Source organism: Aricia agestis, chromosome 9 (genome assembly GCF_905147365.1).
Source record: "Aricia agestis chromosome 9, ilAriAges1.1, whole genome shotgun sequence".
NCBI classification, from domain to species: domain Eukaryota; kingdom Metazoa; phylum Arthropoda; class Insecta; order Lepidoptera; family Lycaenidae; genus Aricia; species Aricia agestis.
In genome coordinates this window covers 2,191,156-2,208,291 of record NC_056414.1, presented here as the reverse complement: position 1 = coordinate 2,208,291, position 17,136 = coordinate 2,191,156, and the positions used below count along the sequence as shown (strand labels likewise).

The 17,136-nt window shown below is 36.8% G+C and overlaps 1 protein-coding gene across 15 annotated transcripts in view; it reads left to right on the top strand.

The window, feature by feature from the left end:
- The window catches only part of LOC121730627, a 171,416-nt gene that overhangs the window by 88,317 nt on the left and 65,963 nt on the right, over positions 1–17,136 (top strand). For 3 of the 15 annotated variants that reach the window (XM_042119765.1, XM_042119753.1, XM_042119755.1), the window contains exon 1: positions 5,795–5,886. The exons of the other annotated variants lie outside the window; for them this stretch is intronic. The gene's annotated coding sequence lies outside the window, so the exon portion shown is untranslated. Of the gene's footprint in view, positions 1–5,794; positions 5,887–17,136 lie in introns of those variants that run through there. 15 annotated transcript variants of the gene reach the window in all.

The window sequence follows — 17,136 nt, the reverse complement described above, 5'->3', positions numbered from 1 at the left end:
GGACTTGTGTTACAGGTACCAGACAACGGAAATATATTTAATACTTTTATACTATACATATATATTTAAGATTTTTATTATATCATACACATAATATTTAATACACATCCAGACCCGGGAACATTGAAAACTTTTTGTTCCGTCGACGGGATTCGAACCCGCGACCTCCGGCTTGAGCTACCAACGCGCTTACCACTGAGCCACAGACGTCGCCGTTTCGGAGGAGCGTACTCCTCCGAAACGGCGACGTCTGTGGCTCAGTGGTCGTCGGCCTAACATTATGACTCGAGAAGTTTATTTTGTATAAGAAGATATATACAAGAATTGCTCGTTTAAAGATATAAGATACTAGTCATGTTGTAGACATTTTCAGTTTACATGAATGATCATGCCAAAATATTTCTGTATGTTATATAGTGTATCTAGGAGTTTATGATCACATGACATAAAGTATTCTCTATGAACATTGCGATTTTCATAATAGTATTTTAGTATCATTTCGTTTTCATTTCATCAATGCTAAAATTAAATATCACAAATTAACCGAGTAATAAAGGCAAAAAAATAGCTCATTAATTTGTTCGAGTTTTTTTTTCTTTTTTCGTACATTCAATTAAAATTTATAGTTTATAGTAATATATAATTAGTCTGTAAATCTTATTTATATTGAAGTCCTAAGCTAGTTAGTATTTTACTATATTCTGTGACTCTTTCTTATTCTTATTAAACCATTACCCTCATTAGTCCATAATACTTCTTTGACTTACAAAACAAATCCTTAGAACAAAGTAATTAATCATTCTTTAAGACCCAAAGCCTTTGCTAGGAGCGAAATTAAAATGAAATAGTTGAGAGCTTAAAAATATTATCTCTGCGCTGTATTAATTCCCGTAATTGCTGGACTGGATTCCCTTAGCTCTTTGTTGCTCTAGAACAGGAATGGCGAACCTTTTCGTATCACCTTGCCCTTTTTCTGAAGAAATCTTTCAGAAGAATTCATAAACGTGCCATTCAATTTTTTTTTTGTAATTCGGTGCGTATTTCACAATTTGCTTAATTTGGTGCTCACTATGCCGAGGTGGATATCTTCATTGTTGGTAAAATAATTTCGATAATAGTTTTGTGACCAGAACGGTGCTCCAAATTTTATGTCACGCGTGCCATTGGTTCGCCATCCCTGCTCTAGAATCTACGTATATATATACCTCTCAACGTCCCTACCTACCTGGTACTCACCTACTACCTGGCACTTGCCTGCTGGAACGCACTTGGCGCATCTCAGCTGCTCTGATTGCGTATTGCACTTTGCCTAGTCTTTAAGTTCTTTTGTTTTATTCTTTTCAATGAACATTTGGTAGATGTCATTTATTGTCACTTTAAAAGCTAGCGCTATATTTTGGCTGTGTTAATAATATTAGCGTGAATATAGTGCTAGCCTTCTGTTTTGAAATATGATGTAGGTACACACAAACTTTGCATTGTGATTTGTGGCTCAACTAAAAATATGTAAATACAATGCAAAGGATAATGTCGCTTTGTCCAAGACAGCCAGCTGGTGTAAAGGCGTGCAAATCTGTTGTTTGTTTAGTCAGGGTTCGGGTTTTGTTGTGTGTCTGCTCAGCGCTAGACAATGTGTACGTGCAGGAAAACTTGTAAGGAACTTCATTCGGTTAGTAAGTACCGCCTCTAACAGTTTTGAATTGTAGCCGCATGGACAAAGGACATACTCGTAGTAGAACTATCGTACAAAACAGAAGCTATGTTGTGTCCTAAATTCCTAACCGTACGTTTCCTTTAAAATTATGACCATTCTTGAGACTCAAATTTTTTACACCACGTCAGTCTGGCCCCGTGCTAAGTACCTAAAGGACTTGTGTTACAGGTACCAGACAACGGAAATATATTTAATACTTTTATACTATACATAGATTTAAGATTTTTATTATATCATACACATATTTAATACACATCCAGACCCGGGAACATTGAAAACTTTTTTTGTTCCGTCGGCGGGATTCGAACCCGCGACCCCCGGCTTGAGCTACCAACGCGCTCACCACTGAGCCACAGAGGTCGTCATGCTAAATTTTATCCAAATAGATGAAGTGGATTAAGCGTGAAGAGACACACTCTTTCTCATTCGTGATATTGGTAAGGATCAACCAATATGGGAGTTACGATTCAAAAATCAAAAATCTTTATTAATTTCTCCCACAATATAAAAAACACATATACAATAATTATGATGCTTAATTAAAAATTATAGTAGGAGACTGGTGCCCTTACTAGGTTGCCCTGTATTAAGGGGTCACCAGGCCCCTAAAATATGTTTAAGTCTTATAATAATAATAATATCTATGGGCGCTTCACACTACGTCAGTCTAGCCCCGTGCTAAGTACCTGAAGGACTTGTGTTACGGGTACCAGACAACGGAAATATATTTAATACTTTTATACTATACATAATAAATTAAACATTTTTATTATAAACACATATTTAATATACATCCGAGACCCAGGAACTTTTTGAAAAACTTTTTGTTCCGTCGGCGGGATTCGAACCCGCGACCCCCGGCGTGAGCTACCAATAGCCCACCAATTGAGTCTAAGAGGTCGTCAGTTGTAGAATGTTAAGTCCTCTTCAGTTAAAAACTACCAGCCTAACCACTGCACCATTGGCGTTGCCAAAAGCCACATAATACCGCTCTTTAGTTTACACACCTTGAAATAAAACAATGGAGTATTTCATCAAATTAATAAAATGTTTGAGTGCAGTTTAAATTGAAAGTCGGTGTTAATTACAAAGTTCGCTTGTTATATTTAATTAAGCTTTCATTCAGTTAACGATTCCATTACCCGCGAAAATTATCTACGTCCAGTGATGGATGGAATACTCCTTTGAGTATTTTATATTTGACTTGGTTGTGTATGTTTAAGTTTTGATTCTTTTTTTGAAAATTCTAAAATGTGTTCGGCAGCATCGCACTATGCGATACGATACGACCGACCGCAGACTTACAATTTCAAGTTGGCCAACAAAATCGCATAGTATACCAATAGCTATAGCGACTTATGAGAGCTCGCACATTGCATCCAACTAAATTGTACTAAATGATTAAACACCGATCGTATAAGAACCGCGATTCCTTGCCGATGACCTACAAATAAAAAAGTTGTCCAATTAAATTGTGACACTACGCAATTTAGTTGTCTGTTATACGATAGTCGGCCAACTTGAAATTGTATATCTGCGGTAATTGTACCTACCCTTACACACTACAAAATGATGGAAGTTATGTGTGTGTGTGTGTGTTTTTTCTTATTTGTTTTGCAAAAAAGGCTTCAAATCTTCTTCGCTAAACTTGACGCTTTCGTCTTAACAAAAAAAAAACTTAAATACAATTTTTGAACTCAAACATTATGTACTTTAAAACATTTAAATAAAGTAGATGCGTTGTTAATATTATTGGTATATCTGATAATGTCTAAATCCGTCTAAAATCTAATATATTTAACAGTTAAAAGTTTATCGAAAACTGATGTAAAATATTAAATAGTTTATGTCAGTATAGTGCGAGAAGCATCGCGGAGGTGCAAACTTTCAAAGCAGCTTTCCTTTTAAAAATTTCCACACTTTGCCGATAAGTTTTATATTTACGCTACCATGTTCAAAGTATATTCTGCCTAGGAAATTCTATTTGCCTATAAAAATGTTTTGTAAATGAATAACTAACTGGCTAGTCACTTTAATCCAGCAATAATACAGCTTCATTTCTTGTTCGATTCAATCAAACAATCGTCGATGACTTTTGGTACACTCGGTCCTACGCCTGATCTCTTCCTGCCCTGCGCCAGTCGTGTCGGTCGTCCATCCTCCTCAGTTATAATAATAATAATAGCTCCCACACCGGTTTTGGTGACAGTGGCCGGTTTCATTGAAACCAGGCCAGCTACGCAGAAGTAATTTTATAGTGCCCAAGTGTGTGCGCAGTATACAAGAGCACTCTCTATTCCTTTACTCTCATAACCCAGTGGGACGGAAGACCGATACGACTGGCGAGATATCAGGCGCAGGACCGACTTTTTACATGCCCATCCGACGCATGGATCATCTTACTTGTCAGACAATCAGGTGATCACAAACTTGGAAATAACATATTGTTTCCAACGCGGGAATCGGACCCACGACCTTCGAGTCAAGAGCCGCGCTCTATACCACTAGACCACGGAGGCGTTATGAGAGTATCATAACCCTCATAACCTCTCATAACCCACTCTCTAGTGTTATTGTGTACGACCTTTTGCCCGCGGCTTCGCTCGCGTTAAGAAGTATTATTATATACAAACTTTCATCCCCTATTTGAACCCCTTGGGGTTGGAATTTATCAAAATCCTTTCTTAGCGGATGCCTACGTTATAATATCTAACTGCATGCCAAATTTCAGCCCGATCCGTCCAGTGGTTTGGGCTGTGCATTGATAGATCACTATGTCAATCAGTCAGTCACCTTTGAGTTTTATATATATAGATTGCGCACTTGGGGACTATAAAAATTACTCCTACGTAACTGGCCTGGTTTCAACGAAACCGGCTACCGTCACTGAAAGCGTTGCGGTAGTAATTATAGTAACAGTTATTAATCACTAGTCACTACTTAAACCATTTAACAACGACCACTCCATAGGACCGGATATCGCGCCGTGTAAAATCATTACGCACCAAAAGACAAATAACACCCGAGGGGTCTGTTATTTCGGTAATTTCAGTGGGAGGTGAACTAAGGGTATTATTATAGAACACGATATTTTTGTTACGCCGCACTCGAGGGGAAAATTTCATGCGACAGGTAAAGTCAGCCGAGTTGTTTTCACGAATTGACCATGGTTAGCGATTGTCCACTAATCACGTGAAGCTTGAAAAGGGGGATGGTATTTGATTAAAACTATGAAAATGGCATATTAAAGGTAATTATAGTAAGATATCACCTACTTTTATTTTTATGGTTATAATAACAATCTGCTAGACCTTGTCTAGACATTTTGACAATTTAATTGTAAGTTTTTTTTTTACACACCACGTCAGTCTGGCCCCGTGCTTTGTACCTAAAGGACTTGTGTTACAGGTACCAGACAACGGAAATATATTTAATACTTTTATACTATACATATATTTAAGATTTTTATTATATCATACACATATTTAATACACATCCAGACCCGGGAACATCGAAAACTTTTTGTTCCGTCGGCGGGATTCGAACCCGCGACCTCCGGCTTGAGCTACCGACGCATTCACCACTGAGCCACAGAGGTCGTCATTTTGGTTTGTAGGTTAACTCTACTAAAAATAAAACACTTTGAAATGAATAAAAATAAAAGGATGTCGTGTTGAGTTCGCTGAGCAACTGGTTTCTCTAGCTTTTTATGTGACACATAGTTCTTAATGTTACTTATGTAGACCGAACGACGGTTCTTGCAGCAATGTATTGATAATACTTGTTGATAGGTACTTATTAAATGTATGTCCCTTTCGGCTTCTAACGATCTAACATCTAAGGTAAACCAATTATTGGTACTTTAAAAATCCATACTTCAGAAAGTCTTAATGTTGGCATTTCTAGTATTTTCAAGCAAAAATGAAAGAATAAAGCATGGCATGGCAGTTAACAAATAGACCTTAGTCGTTTGGGTATTTTTTGACACATTCGTAAGTGGAAAACCCAGGATGACAATCCATCGGCTACGCAGGGCGGCGCGCATGCGCGGGGGCGGGCGCCCGCCGCAGTCCGCACGGCTCGAGCGAGGGGGCAAGACGCGCGCCTACCCCGCCGCAGTGGCGCAGTGACGACGTAGTGTAGTGTTACTATGGATTGCTATTATCAATAAAGTGAGTTCCTTTGCCTTGTTAAAAAAAAGTAGCTTTAAATTTTTATTGTCTGTGGTTGAGTTCGAATTTTGAAAATGTGTTTATAACCTGTCATCTGCTGTGTGCTTCTGTATATTAAATTGGATGTCTCTAAATATTGTATTTTTTGTGAGTTCTAATTAAAGATTCGGAAACTTCGCTATCTTTGCATATCGGAAATTAATCGTCTTCTAAAGTTTCTAAGAACCAATAAGACTATATAAAAATACTAAAAGGTATGACTAATATTGGTGCAGAAAGACTGATTTAACCCCTGATGAAAACAGATGGCTGTTATTAGTTGACTTATGTGTTTGTGTGTCCGTCTCATATAATTAGCATCTAAACGGGTGGACCGATTTTGATATATTTTCTTTGTTATGAATGTTAATAAATATTAGACCTTTTAAGCCTGATTGTGATCAACGAAACCCCTATTTCGTTATCAGACGTCGCGTTCGTTTCGTGTCGCGATACTAATTAACAAAGAAATATTTTCTTTACATTTCTACGGCGTATTTTCTTCACAAAGTAGTTTCGACCCCTACGTAAAAGGGGTGTTGTATTTTATGTGTCTAGTATGTCTAAGTCTTTTGGGGTATGTTTTGGTAACATTGTTTTGCTGTGTAAAGTTTTATATTTATGCAATGGAAGCTTTGTTTCGTAGGTTAAATAAATAAAAATAAAGCTAGAATAACAAGACAGCAGATACTTTGTTGGTTTATCTAGTCTTGTTATATAAACGTAGTGTCTTTTAATCTACTATGTAAAGTCTGTTTTAAATGTAGTTTTAAAAATATAAAATCGACAAGTCATACTTACAACTGGAATAAATGCATTTTGTTAAAAAACTCAGTAAATATACAAAATTCGTATAATTCGTTTTCACGAAGATTTTCTCGATTCACGTGAAAGTTCACAAATCATACAGTGAGTACAAACAGCGAACTCGCTCAGAGCATTAAAAATCCATGTTATACGGGAAAAGCAAATAACAAACTTATGCATACTCTCGGGCTATCACATTAGTCCGATTCGCAGAAAACAAATAATACATTTATCGTGAATCTGTCTGTCTTAATGCTATTAATCAATGAATTTGATTCAATGAAAAAAAAGTTGTACTTACCTATATAGATAAAAATTACATTTAATTTTGCTAACGCTACAGGAACAATGTATGCAGTAAATCCATTTTCAAGTGACATTTCAACTGCGATAACTTGTTAATTCCGTTAAGCACTCCTGGGTTAGTGCAAGTTTATAATTAATGCTTTAAAACTTAAGAGCTATAATCGCTAACATTTCAGAGAACTTCTTGTAACCGGTCTCTGTTGTAATGTATGTGATTGCAGAAGATAACATACGATTTTATTAGAAAAGATGGTCCTGGAAGTTGAACTAATGCATTGGGGTCGTAACAAACATTCCAGCAAACTTCTGTTTACCGGTCGGTGTAGTTTATAGCAGGAGTGCAACGATTTCATTAGAAAGGATAGTGCTGCAAGTTGATCTTATGTATTAGGGCCGTAATAAACATTTTAGTAAACTTTTGCTAACCGGTTGCTGTAGTTTGTTTACAGAAGTGGAACGATTTCTTGAGAAAATAATGAAACAGAAAGTTGAACTTCATTTCAGCAAATTGTTTACCGATAGCTTTACACTCTAGACGTCTAGAGTAGACTCTAGACTATTCGCAGGATGTGAACAGACACGTAGATTCTATTGCTAAAAGATGGTCCTGCAAGTTGAACTAATGTATGTAGCCGTAACATTTTAGCGAATTATTTACCGGTCGCTATGTTATTTTCGCAGGAGCCGTATGTCAGTGAATTTTATTAGAAAAGATAGTCCTGAAAGTTTAATACTTCGATCGCAGATTCCAGGAAATGCTTTTGTATTCTATTGTTTTTTTTGTGCTCATATGGGGCTTGAAGAATTATCTAATACATTGAAACCGTTACAAAAATTTTAGCAAACTTCTATTAACTAGTCTCTGTTATAATATTTCATGTATGTGCAAAGTTAAACATTTTATTACCCTATTAATCCCCTAGCGGCAGCCGGCTGCCGCATAATATGTAATTGAAATCTATTGTGTCTGCGATACCTACGTTGGAGGTGTTAAGTAAAAATGATGGCCCTGCAAGTTAAACTAATGTAATAGAACCGTAGCAAAGGTTTTAGCAAACAATTCGGGTTATTGCAGGCGTAGAACGATGTTTTTAGGAAATATGGTCCTTCAAGTTGAACTAATGTATTGTACCCGTAACATTTCACAGAACTGTTTACCGGTCGCTCGCTGTATTATATTTGCAGGAGCCGTGTGCCAGACAATTTTATTAGACAACTCTTCAGTTTCTACTTTGTTCCCATTGGTTCGGAGAATTTACCGATTTGTCTGTAGTTATACAATTTGAAATTGAATTTTAGGTTACCATGTTATTGTGAGAAAATATTGTAATTTTGGTTTGAAATGTGATTATCGTAGGCATTTAAGTAATTTTTCTATTAGCTTAACTGTCACGCCATTTTCGAAAAAATTACAATTTCTAATTACTCTCATTAAAAATCATCACAAAAAATGGTTTATGCTTACACTCGAAATACCGGCCCACACTAATGTTAGCGGCTTCTTATTTGCATCTCTGTTTTATTGTTTACGTCATAGAATTAGAACGTATTTTGATATCGTTGGTTTACGTTGTAAGAAGTGTAACAAGGAGAGAAACAATATAAGCTGGCTTATATTTTTTTGGCGCCCATTCTGGGCGCTTGACAGATGAGAGACTATTAAACATAATATAAAGGTCTAGGTTATTAACTATCATAATCTTTAATACTGTAACGTATAAATACTTGGATTCTAGGTTATTAACCATCATTTTATTTGGCCTTTGTAAACGTTATTTAATAATGAACCAAATAATGAACAATAGTAAGTAATAAACCTTGAAGTAATGAAAAATTCATGAACCGTTTACATTCCACTTTATAATTTTCACTTGTGCGGCCGATACAACCTAATGTCGAATGAGAGTATAATACAGTTACACCTTACAAGAACTCTGTTGGGCTCAAATTCGTTTGTCGTGCAGGCGCACATTTTTCCGAGATAAATTAATGTATTCTATGTACTTTCCCGGGGGCCGGGACTAAGGGCCGCGCTACACCGGAATGGCAGCGGCGAGGCGAGCACTTTCAGCGTCATGTGATTTTAAACTTTATCTTCATTGTTGTAATACGTAGTATCGCTTGAGAAATCGCGGCTGCCAACGGCCACAAGCGCTCGTGGCCGCTGGCGGCCGCCGGCCGCTACCATTCCGGTGTAGCGCGGCCCTAAAAGTATCTCCATCCAAAATTTCAGCAAAATCGGTTTAGCACTTTAGGCGTGAACATGTAACAGACAGGCAGATAGACACATTTTCGCATATAAACGAGCTTTTGCCCGCGGCTTCGCTCGCGTTAAGAAGTATTATTATGTACAAACTTTCATCCCCTATTTGAACCCCTTGGGGTTGGAATTTATCAAAATCCTTTCTTAGCGGATGCCTACGTCATAACATCTACCTGCAAGCCAAATTTCAGCCCAATCCGTTCAGTGGTTTGGGCTGTGCGTTGATAGATCACTATGTCAATCAGTCAGTCACCTTTGAGTTTTATATATATATAGATTAGTATGGATTTACATTTAGTATGAATTAATGTAAGGCAGTCGATACAACATAAAATAGTATGAGAGTATACAGCTCTACGTTATAGTGAGCCCACTGTAGATAACCTGCAAGTGACGTGTCGAGGGGTCCTCCCCTGTACTTTGTGAAAGTTTATACTCCACACATGTGTGATACAAGCCAATGTGGTCCTTAAATGTATGGCTAAATAAGGTTTATAATAGTGTACAGTTGTTCTGTGTATGTGGTGAGTCAATAGTGAAATACCATAAATGCAAGTTTCGTTGTGGTGTTTTTGGCTTGCTGCAGAATATATTTTATTCCTATGTGTTGGATTTCGGGAAAAAATGGTTTTGTTACAGATAATGATAATTTTGTAGAAAGTATGTTTCTGAAAATATTGAGAAAAGTATTCAGCTCAAATAAGTAAGATGAAGTGATAGTAAGGCATATACGGTTTAAAAACTTAAATACTTTAACCACTTCTATTCTACGCATTGGACCACAAATTCCTTACTATATTTTTCACCGCATATATTCAAATTCGCGTGTGTGAGTACGCAGAATCAATTCCAATAATCCATAACACTCACACACTCACAAGGAACTCAATAAACTGGATGCGTCATCGTAGCGGCGTAGCACCGTAGCTTCGTAACTCGTAGCGCGCTAGACAGGAGTGCGTTGAAGTCTTATATATTCTTTGTAAAGCTAGGCGACCCCGTATCTTTTAACTCCTACATTTTTTTACCGTACATACCTTCATATCCCATCACAAATATTTCACATCTTCTATCTATCTTCTTCTTCTATCTATCTATCTATATATATTTTTTATCTCAAAGGTGATTGACTGACATGGTGATCTATCAACGCACAGCCCAAACCACTAGACGGATCGGGCTGAAATTTTGCATGCAGGTAGATGTTAGGACGTAGGCATCCGCTAAGAAAGGATTTTGATAAATTCCAACCCCAAGGGGTTAAAATAGGGGATGAAAGCTTGTATATAATAATACTTCTTAACGCGAGCGAAGTCGCGAGCAAAAGCTCGTTCATATTATAAGACAAAAATTTGGCAAATCGGTTCAGCCGTTCTCGAATTATAGCGAGACAAAAATGAAATTAATTTATATTCCTATCCATGGATGCATACTTAGTATGTAAGATTTAATAGTACGAAACTACGTTCAAGGTACATAAAATTATATGTATAGTATTTAGAATATTGTTAAACAGAATAAGTACAATAAATACGATACAAAATATTTTCCAATCTGTTAAAGGTACAAGGAACATATTAGCCATCCAAATAAAATATCGCTTTCGTTCAAACTTAGCACTTGAAACTTTCTGGGAGAATGTTTTGATGAAAATAACTTTTCCGCCGGACCGGACGTATCAAATTTACATTAATTTTAATTTCATAAAGCGCTCTGTTGAGAGCTTTATTATATTTTTCGGTTACATAAATGGATTTTCAATGCCTTTAATGTTGTTGAGGTTATCTTAAAATATGGCATGTTTTATTGATACCTTTTAAAATTCTATTTTAGCAGTTGTTTATTATGCTGTATATCAAAAACTCTGCTTTTGTTCTTGTGTAATAAACTGTAAGTACTTATGGGTTACCAATGTAACAATACTTGCCTACCTGTTCTATCTGATTTCGATGAAGCCAAAAGAAAGGCTGAGAGTTATTTCTGCACTCTATGTATTATATTATGTTTGGGTACTTTATGTTTGTTCCACCTTCTCAGCGACTATAAAATAATGATTATGTAACAGCTAGGTACATGTATTTCATAGTCGATTTATAGCTCCTTTAAAAAGTATTCGTCAATGAATATTTAAAAAGCACTTCCAGTATTAATGCATCCGAGTTTAATATTATTCTATTGGGGTGCCGAGGGGTGCCAGTAGTCATACCCAATCATAGTTATGTCCTCTCTCCGCGAAATTGAGTAATAAATGTATGAATGGATTTCCGAATCGTAATTTTGCATGATTCACTCGATGTGGGATTTCTTTCTACCATCAATTATTTTGTGGCATTAGTAATTTGATATTGGTTGAACTATTTCTTATACTTGTTATTAATTAACTACATGAATTATTCCGGTATAAGCTATTTTGAATATTATGACTTTGCCATCGGCCTTGCTTAATAACCGAGAAAAAAAACCACAAATATTGTCGATTATGAACAATCCCAACCCTCGTTGTATTCGTTGATTGTTGAAAGTAGAGAACATTCCAAACCCTCGTAGTCGCTTGTATTCGTTGATTGTTAAAAGTAGAGAGGCCGGATGAAACAAAATCTTCAGCAACTTGGTTTTAGTAGATGGTAAATTCTAGTTAAATATTTTTACTTTAAACGCAAAATGAATACGTTATCCATGTCTATGAAAAACCAATAATACGGCTTGTCTATTGTGACGAGTACGGGACAATGCACTCGGCCACAGACAGACTAAAGTTGTTCGTTTAGAAATATAACTATAATAGGTCTACCAGAATCTCATGGTAAATTTGGATGGGAGATTTTCAAAAAATATCCTCAATCATTGGATATATTTTTATATATTTTGCATGTATCACACACAGAAGCTGATTCTGTGTGTGATACATGCAAAATATAAAAATTATCACACACAGAATCAGACGCTATAAGGAAAAAAGTATCAAATGTTTTGCTCCAATTTCCCCAGTATTGGTAGCGTCAATTTCTTTTTCCATTTTTTGCCATCAAATTCAGGTTTACCTATATGTGATAATAGCCCTTGTAGTTGGTGTGTGTGTGGCTGTTTCCACTTCTAGTGGTAACAAATGAAGATAGTTAAACTGTTATGATTTATAACAAAATGATACGTGTAACGCCATCTGTTGATACATTGGTGTGTGTATGTCAAATGTCCATAGATACTTGCATTAATATTATGTATTCTGTGCGATAGATGAAAAATATGATGTAAAAAAAAGGGATAATATATTTGTCAGTCTGTGCTAACCATTCCGCTGTTTCATTATATAAACAAACTAATAATTTATTCTAGAACTAACAGGAACTTAACTAAATATAGGGCGTCATAAAATCATTAAAATATCATATGGTTTGAAGAACATCCTTTCAAGATGTATACTGTCAAATTTATATATTAAGTCAAATTTATAAATTTATACATCTTGAAAGGATATATAGTATAATAACAAAGATGGATAGTCCGCAAACAGATATGAAAAAAGTAAAATATAACCTCCTCCTATTTCGTAGTCGGTTAAAAAGTAGCCTAAGTTACACCTTACTACATCAGCTATCTACCAAAAAAAGTCCCTGCAAAATAGCTTCAGCCGTTTCAGAGATTAGCCGGAACAAACAGACAGACAGACATACAGACAAAAATTGTAAAAAATGTTGTTTTGCTGTATGTATCGTATATGCATGTAGTAAAAAACGGACGTCAATATTACAAACATACACTTCAATTTTATTTATTTGTATGTATAGATTCTAATACTTAATTCTTGTTATTCCAGAATACTAAAGTCACGTACATAGTGTAGCAGCGTTGAAACGGCGAAAAGTCGAATCAGAACAGTTAGTTGAATAATGAATGTGCGGATCCGAAATTCACGTGGGCCATTGTTGAGTTCCTAAAACGTGAGCATGATAAATGTGTTTTAGTTGTGCTATGGCGAAATTATAATTGTTTGAGTGAAACGTTAAAAACATTGTTACGATTTTATTATGTAACGTAAAAATTGGAATGATTTGGTTTTAAAAACTTGCGGTTGTTGTGAAATATGTTAAGGTTTTGTGGTGACTCTAGTTCTTTCTGATGATGCATCTTTCGTTCTCCGGTTTCATCACTGATAGCCCAGTAGTTAGTTAGGATTAGTTCAGCCTTGTATGGGAAGCTGAAATTAATAATTATAGTCAGAAATTTATTGCACCAGTGTTTAGAGGAGGTCACAAATAGCTAAAATTCAAAAACTCGACCAAATCCGACGAGTGCGTTAGCAGCATTATATCTATTGGTGACCTCCTCTAAACACTGGCACTGGTGCAAAAAAAATTCTGACTATGATTAATTAAAAAAAAAATCTAACTCTACTGGGGTATGACACACAAAGTTTTTTTATAAATATTTAAAGGGTTGGTAGTTTTTCGGAAAGTCTGTATAGGTTTTCCATACATCTTCTGGTACCTTATCTGACGCGGACAAAGCGCAAGTTATCAATGGCCGCGCTTCGCTTTGTAGAATTTTATAATAAGCAGCGATCACATGCGTTTATCGTTATTTGACATTATGTATTAAATCTAGTACGAGTATGTACTTAATTCGCATTAGACCCGTGCAAAGCCGGGATGGATAGCCAGGAACTATTATTAGGGGCTACTTTCCCACTGACGCATATTAAACAGTTCTCAAACTGTAGATTATATCTATAGTCTCGCTGGTAGAGTTGCGCCTTAAGCGAGGAGCACCATGGGGTTTTAGTGGGTAGACTACGCAGGAGTCCTACATACCCTAGCTATCCCCAATGCCGGAGACGCGCAAAGCATTTCCCTATGTAAAAAAAGGTTATATCTAAAGTCTAAAATGGTATAATGACATAACTTCGTATCAGAAATGAGGCGAATTGAGTGTAATTGTGAAATGTTCGCTACCTCATAACAGAATGTGTTGGCGCCGAGCCAGACGACACTGTTGAAGCCGCGTACGTCGCGTCCCACTTCTGATCTGAGTGTACGTTGAAGTTGGTAGTGAAATAGCTTAATATAGTGTTATTATATTTGAGTTGGAAGTGAAATATATTATGGTGTTTACTTATTGCCTACATAAACTACCCTTGCGTGTAGTTTTAAAGTAATGCGGTCATTATCCTTGGTCCATGATAGATCAATACAAGCGATTACGAATTGTAGATGTGCGTATAGATATTATATTATAAGCGTATACACTATACAGGTTATAATAAAATAAAGTGATAATATTTTAGGGTGTGTAATTGTGTATACAGTGTCCCTGGTGTAGAGTTCATCTTAAAAGTGGCAGGCGGCAGCGTTGAAGGAGCATTTTTTTGTGATTTGTATGGGCAAGCGCCGCAGAGTCAGGAGTTTGTCCATACAAAATGTGGTAGGCCTTATGTAGACACGACGTTCAAAAAGTGTTAACTTTGTTAACCTACTTAGAAATAAATATTTTTCATTCATTTCATTTTCATTTCATTTCATTTCAAAAGTAAAATAGTATCTCTTTCAGCGCTGCTACTTTCACAGCGAACTCTACACACGCCTTTAAGTATTATCACTTAGTTTTGTTACACGTTGTACATAAGCGTATCGTCCTCTATTGACTGATTTTAATAATGCGTACTATCTAAGACAGCTTTGCAGGTGTGATTGCAATCATGGTAATCCATCGAAACATGAAAAGGCGTCTTATAATAATCAAAGCGCTGTGTTCGTAACCATACAAGTAAAAATTTCACACAAACGATATTCAATATGTTTCATGACACGTTGTCTCGTGGCTTGGACCATATAGTATCCTGCAATAAAATAAGATCTTAATGAAAGTATCCTTTCAATACTCAACTACTTATCAACGGACACAATGAAGATGTGGACAATTCAACTTGGCACATACAATACAACTTAACAAGCGGACAAAGCATAAATACGAGTACCGAGAACGGGAGAAATAAAAATAAATACCAAGTGGTATGACCTAATCTGATTAAAATAAATTTCTCTATGTGGGACACGGCGGGCCGCTTCGACCCTACGACACAGTATAAATTTTATACAGTAGAGTACTCAGCTGTGTCCGTCAAAGCAAACTCGTCAACAGAGACACAAGTTATCGTGCTAAGTAAAATTATATACAGGGTGTAACCAAGCTAAGTGATAATAATTTAGGATGTGTATGTGTTCCTTGTAGAAAGTTCACTGTGAAAGTAGCAGCGCTGAGAGACTAACATTTTTTTTATGGGCAAGCGCCTCGGCGTCACGAGGTTCCCCATACAAAAGTGTGCACCTGATTTGATGTTTTAGAGCCCCCGCAATCTACAGATTTTTAGTCGGCTGATTATTTTACCAAATTAGGTTTTAAATATTACTATCGACTGATACAAATCGTATATAGTTCGCATTTTCATACTGATTGAGCGTTTGACTAAACTATCGGTCGATTACCTGTAGTCTGCGGGGTATTTTAGTATGAAGATGGTTTACTGTGTATTATTTATATTGTGGCTGCGACCTGATAACCCTGTCGGCTGTCGCCAGTCGCAAGTTTCAGCGTTGCATGTCCGCGGTTGTTAGCCGGTTGCGTCACCCTGGTAAATGTGTCACATACGGCTATGTTTATAAAATGTATGGTAAGACTTGAGGGTTACAATCAAAGATTGCAGGTATATATTGTTAATTAAACTTTTTAATCGGGACTTAACGCGACTTATTTAAGTAGTAATGCTACTACGAGTACATACTTTTTCTCGACGTTTCGGCCGTGTTGCAACGGCCGTGGTCACTAGGGGACTGCAGGATCGCGACGTCTTCGTTTGCACCGGGCGGTCGGTTCTACGACTACCCTCGAGTTGTCCAATATGTGTGATGATAATGATCACTGGATTCCAGGCGGGCGACAATTTAAATCCGTCCGCCCGCCTGGAATCCAGTGATCAATAAGTGCAAACCGCGTGTGTCACCTGTGTCTATAAGTGTAAACCCGGATACAGTTAGTGTTGTGTGTCGCAGTGAACCTACTGACTTTCAGTGTATTGGAACAGAAATATTGGACAACTCGAGGGTAGTCGTAGAACCGACCGCCCGGTGTAAAAGAAGACGTCGCGCTCCTACAGTCCCCTCGTGACCACGGCCGTTGCAACACGTCCGAAACGTCGAGAAAAAGTATGTACTCGTAGTAGCATTACTATTTAAATAAGTCGCGTTAAGTCCCGATTAAAAATTTTAATTATAATGCAACGCGAAAGTTTAAAATGTTATATATTGTTAATTCTTATCGTATTCTTGAAAATGTTTTACAGCTCGTCCGACTGCACTGGCCTCTTACAAAGTACTTAATCGTACTGTTTTTCATATCGTAGCATATTATTTTGCAATTTTTATTTAGCAATTAAAATGCTTGTGTTTATGAAAAATCATTGAAGACGTTATACCCCATTTAAAGACTATTATATTTTATTGACAATATTTCACATGTATATTTAAAACTAGCTAACAGTGTGTCCAATCCATACCTTCGATCGTGTCGGGTCGGTGACCTGCAGGGCTGGCGCGCAACCTATTTTGATTGTGACCGGTGTCCGCTGCATTATGCGCCCGACTGTATTATTCCGGTCGACGCGCTCGCCAATGAACTGTGCGCGACTGTACTCAGTACTGCACGTGAGACAAAGTTGCATACACGACTGGTTGGCTTTAGTTAACATGTTGGAAATATTGTGAAAAAAAGAGTTGTGAGTATTCTATGAGTGCCGGCAGAAGTAATAACAAAACTATACGGTAGAAAGAGGGGGATATTATTTC